Below are 6,000 nucleotides of genomic sequence, written 5' to 3' on the forward strand. Positions count from 1 at the left end.
AGCATGCATTTCCCTTGCTGAAGACAAAACTGAAGGGAAAATGCCCCAAGAACAAGCAGGAACTGAAGACAGTTGCAGTAGAGGCCTGGCAGAGCATCACCAGGGATGAAACCCAGCGTCTGGTGATGTCTATGCGTTCCAGACTTCAGGTTGTAATTGACTGCAAAGGATTTGCAACCAAGTATTAAAAAGTGAAAGTTTGATTTATGATTATTATTCTGTCCCATTACTTTTGGTCCCTTAAGAAGTGGGAGGCACATATGCAAACTGTTGTAATTCCTATACCGTTCACCTAATTTGGATGTAAATACCCTCAAATTAAAGCAGACAGTCTGCAGTTAAAGCACATCTTGTTCGTTTCATTTCAAATCCATTGTGGTGGTGTATAGAGCCAAAAATGTTAGAATTATGTCGATGTCCCAATATTTATGGACCTGACTGTAGGTCAAAGATTCAATAAAGATATTCAATCCCAGAAATCAGTACAGCTAACCTAAAGATTATTATAGCAAAAGTGCAGATAACTAATGACTCACCTTCGTATTATCCCAGGTGGGCTGCACTCAGGTGGTTGGGGAACAACTTCACTAAAGGTGAAGATACACTATATTGCCAAAAGTATTGGATTTGTGTGTTCCAATCACCTCCATGACCACAGGTGTATAAAATCAAGCACCTAGGCATGCAGACTGCTTCTACGAACATTTGTGAAAGAATGGGTCGCTCTCAGGAGCTCAGTGAATACAAGCATGGTACCGTGATAACTTGCCAATTGTGCAATAAGTCCATCTGTGAAATTTCCTTGCTACTCAACTGTTAGGGGTATTATAACAAAGTAGAAGCAACTGGGAACAACAGCAACTCAGTCACAAAGTGGTAGGCCATGTAAAATGACAGAGCGGTGTCAGCGCATGCTGAAGCGCACAGTGTGCAGGAGTCATTAACTGTCTACAGAGTCTATAGCTAAAGACCTCCAAACTTTGTGTGGCAGTGTGTACAGTGTGTAGAGAGCTTCATGGAATGGGTTTCCTTGGTTGAGCAGCTGCATCCAAGCCTTACATCACCAAGTGCAATGCAAAGTGTTGCATGCAGTGGTGTAAAGCATGATGCCACTGGACTCTATAGTAGTGATGTGTTTTCTTTGAATTGATGAGTCATGCACCTCTGTCTGGCAATCCAATAGATGTGTCTGGTTTTGGCGGTTGCCAGGAAAATAGTACTTGCCTGACTGCATTGTGCCAAGTGTAAAGTTTGGTGGAGGGGGATTATGGTATGGGGTTGTTTTTCAGGGGTTAGGCTTAGCTCCTTAGTTCCAGTGAAGGGAACTCTTAAGGCATCAGCAGACATTTTGGACAATTTCATGCTCCCAACAGTTTGGGGATGGCTCCTTCCTTTTCCAACATGACTGTGCACAAGTGCACAAAGCAGGACCCATAAAGACATGGATGGGCGAGTTTGGGGTGGAGGAACTTGACTGGCCTGCACCTAAGTCCTGTCCTCAACCCGATAGAACACCTTTGGGAGGAATTAGAGCGGAGACTGCGAGCCAGACCTTCTCGTCCGACATCAGTGCCTGACTTCACAAACATACTTCTGGAAGAATGGTCAAACATTCCCATAGAAACACTCCTAAATCTTGTGTACAGCCTGGAAGAGATGAAGCTGTTATATAGTTGCAAGAAAAAGTATGTGAACCCCCTGGGATTACGTGGAGTTTTGCATGAATTGGGCATAAAATGTACTCTGAACGTCATCTAAGTCACAATAGAAGAACACAGTCTGCTGAACATAATACTACACAAACATTAGATGTTGCCATGGTTTAATTGCACATAACATGTAAACATTCACAGTGCAGGGAGGAAAAAGTATGTTAACCTTTGGACTTAATAACTGGTTGACCCTCCTTTGGCAGCAATAACCTCAACCAAACGTTTCCTGTAGTTGCAGATCAGACCTGCACAACGATCTGGAGTAATTTTGGACCACTCCTCTTCACAAAACTGTTTCAGTGTAGCAATATTCTTGGGATGTCTGGTGTGAATCGCTCTCTTAAGGTCATGCCACAGCATTTCAATTGGGTTGAGGTCAGGACTCTGACTGGGCGACTCCAGAAGGCGTATTCTGTGCTGTTGCAGCCATTGTTTTGTTGAATTACTTGTACGCTTTGGGTCATTGTCCTGTTGCATCACCCATCCTCTGCGGAGCTTCAGTTGGCGGACAGATGGTCGTACGTTTTCCTGCAAAATGTCTTGATAAACTCTGGAATTCATTTTTCCATCAATGACAACAATCCGTCCAGGCCCTGAGGCAGCAAAGCAGCCCCAAACCATGATGCTTCCTCCGCCATGTTTTACAGTGGGGATGAGGTTTTGATGTTGGTGTGCTGTGCCTTTTTTTCTCCACACATAGTGTTGTGTGTTCTTCCCAAACAACTCAATCTTGGTTTCATCTGTCCACAGTATATTTTGACAGTAGTGCTGCAATATTCTTTTTGGACAGCAATGGCTTCCTCCGTGGTGTCTTCCCATGTACTCCTTTCTTGTTTAATGTTTTCCATATTGTAGATGTGTCAACAAAAATGTTAGCGTGTGCCAGAGATTTCTGTAGGTCTTTAGCTGACACTCTGGGATTCTTCTTTACCTCATGCAGCATTCTGCGCTGTGCTCTTGCAGTCATTTTTACAGGACGCCTAGGGAGAGTAGCAACAGTGCTAAACTTTCTTCATTTGTAGACAGTCTGTTTTACCGTGGACACATGAACATCAAGGCTTTTGGAGATACTTTTCTAACCCTTTCCAGCTTCATGCAAGTCAACAATTCTTGATCGTAGGTCTTCTGAGAGCTCTTTTCTGCGAGGCATGGTTCACATCAGACAGTGCTTCTTGAAACTAGTAAACCCAAAACAGGTGTGTGTGTAAGGGCAGGACAGCTGTCAGCAACACATCCAATATCATCACACTGATTGGAGTCAAGGTTGGCTCACTCCTGGCTCCAGTTAGCTCTGGGAGAAGTCATTAAGCTAGGGCCTCACATACTTTTTCCTCCCTGCACTATGAATGTTTACATGCTATGTGCAATTAAACCATGGCAACATTTAATGTTTGTGTAGTATTATGTTCAGCAGACTGTGCCCTTCTATTGTTGTGACTTAGATGACGTTCAGAGTACATTTTATGCCCAATTCATGCAAAACTCCACGTAATCCCAAGGGGTTCACATACTTTTTCTATTGTTGTGACTTTCAGAGCACATTTTATGCCCAATTCATGCAAAACTCCATGTAATCCCAAGGGGTTCACATACCTTTTCTTGCAACTGTAGCTGCAAAGGGTGGGCCAACTCAATATTGATCCCTACGGACTAAGACTGGGATGCCATTAAAGTGTTATGTGTGTGTAAAGGCAGGCGTCCCAATACTTTTGGCAATATAGTGTTTCTTTGAAAGTAGGTAGCATGAAATTCATTTACAACAATTTGAAGCATATCAGAACCTCCTTAATTAGAATTTACTTACATGTTATAATTTTCATCACAAATTGAAAATAACAAGAGACTTTTTCCTCATTTTAGGATGACATGTGGTGTCATTCCTTTACACCCCTTCGGGAAAGACAAAACATTCTAAAACATTAGCCACTTGTGACTTGCCAACAGGTAACCATTTTGTGACAATAATAAGGTTATCAATTACCTAGCACCATGTATGTTAATGATTTTTTTTAAAAGACACCTATGTCTAAGGCTTCAATGTTTTTAGATATTTCATGTCTCTATATTATTCAGTGTGTCTATGTACATTGTAGTCTTAAGATTCGTAATTTAGAGCAGCATTTAGGAGCATAAAAATGCCAAAATCTTGCATTTGGAGAGTAGCTTACTGGATTAGTTTTCTACCCAAAAGAAAGACTTTTAAACACCATACACATTTAGGTGTGAATTACCTCATGTAATTAGGTAGCAAAACTAGAATTTTTTTTAAGCTGGATTTTTCTTCCAGCAGAAAGATCAAGTGAAGATTGGAATATTTTAATATGCCTGTGGGCAGGAGGCCTAAATGTAAAAATAATTTTTAAGTATATGCTAAAAGGTCAAACAAGTCAGAAAATTGCACAAATATTTTATTTTCTAGTAGAAAATCAGCACTGAAAATGCAAAAAAAGAGTTAAAAAACAGTATAAGTATAAAGTTATGTAGTCAGTGCTGCTGAATGCCAGATGATCACCTCTCCTATGTACCACAGCTGAAGGCTATTGTGAGCTTGCAGAAGCTGAGCAGACCGCAGGAATTTTGATTATACTGTTCTGTCTAATTTCTCTTAATATGAATAGAATCTTTGACAGTTAATCAGTACACAGCATTATTTTTCAGTCTTCATCAAGTTTGCTCCTGACTGCCCAAAATCACTGAAGCATGATAGGAAATTTATTTCTAATTTCAAATACAACTAGTGGATTGATGACATCCCTTTAGAGCAAACAAGAAGGATGTCATCATCTCACCAAATAAAAATCTCAATGTAGCATTCAAGGGGTACTGTTTGTTTTCTTTTTTTGGCAACAAAGCCAGTGTCTCTTTAAAAGGGGTATTTCCACTTTTGTAGCCAAATTTAAGAATCCCCAGTTTATGTTTATGTGTTCCCAACCTAAAATAATTAACAACAATGTTTATTAATATTTGGATGTTTCTAAGGAGAAGATGTTTGATTCTAAAAATTTCTGGACAGTCTTAGGCTCCATTCAATTGGGACTGGATGCGGGAGACCCAGCATCAGTTCCCTGTGTTTAGCTACAGGCTAAAAGCCCATTGAAAACAACGGGAGGCTAACAGCCTCCCGCAACTATTCGTGGCCTCTAGTTTTCTCATGGAGAGATTACCTATGAATGATTGTTTCAGGATGCAGACAATCAATGGATCTTCCAGCCCATAGCTAATTGCAGGGAATGCCGTAGGGCAGCAGTCATTAAACAGCGGACCGTGGTCCAACCACGGACTGAGCAACTCTCCTGTCCGGACTGTCAGCCCACCAGTCTAAAATGCCAGATCCCCGCCGCTCAGCAGCCAGTGTACCAGCAACCAATGTTGTCATGTGTGTGCCCTGCCCCCTGCTGCTTGCTATCTCTCCCGGCTCCTGATGCTTTTTCCCTGCCTGCCCGCAAGCTATAGTCACATGTGCACCGTGCCTCATCCCGCTACCTTCAGCAAAGCTCTCGGTGCAGCTCCCACCCCCTGCATCCTGCTACCTCTGCTGTCTCTAGCTCCCTGCTTGCCCTCAAGGTACGAAATGTGTGTACTTCAGAGAATCACAGGGGCACGCTGATGAACACTTTAAGTTAAGGGACACACTGATGGACACATTTTTTTCTGTTAAGGGGCACACTGATGGACACTTTATGTTAAGGGTTACGCTGATGGGCACATTTTATGTTAAGGGGCACGCTGATGGGCACAACAAAACGTGGTCATCAGTGTGCCCCTTAATTTAAAATACTGTATGTTCATCAGCTTGCCCCCTAACATAAAGTGTCCATCAGCGTGCCTCTTAGCATAAAACAAGGGGCACGCTGATGGGCATTTTATGTTAAGGGGGCACTCTGATGGGAGCATATTGTGGAAATGGGCACTCTGATGGGCACACACCATGTAAAGGGGCACGCTGATGGGGAGATATGATGGAAAGGGGTACTTTGATAGGGACACCTGATGTAAAGGAGAACTCCAGTATATATACTGCCATATGTAGACACTATAACTTTCAAATAAACCAATTAATTTACAGGTATTGGGATTTTTTTCAGCAAAGACATGTAGCAGAATACATTTTGGCCTAAATTTATGACAAAATTTGATTTTTTAAATTTTTTTATTGGATATGTTTTATAGCAAAAAGTCAAAAATATATATATTTTTTAAATTGTCAGTCTTTTTTTGTTTAAAAAAATAAAAAACACAGAGGTGATCAAATACCACCCAAAGAAAGCTCTATTTGTGGGAAAAAAAT

This window comes from Staurois parvus, unplaced genomic scaffold, assembly GCF_062004578.1.
Source record: "Staurois parvus isolate SC_StPar_1 unplaced genomic scaffold, SC_StPar_1.0 ptg000464l, whole genome shotgun sequence".
NCBI lineage: Eukaryota > Metazoa > Chordata > Amphibia > Anura > Ranidae > Staurois > Staurois parvus.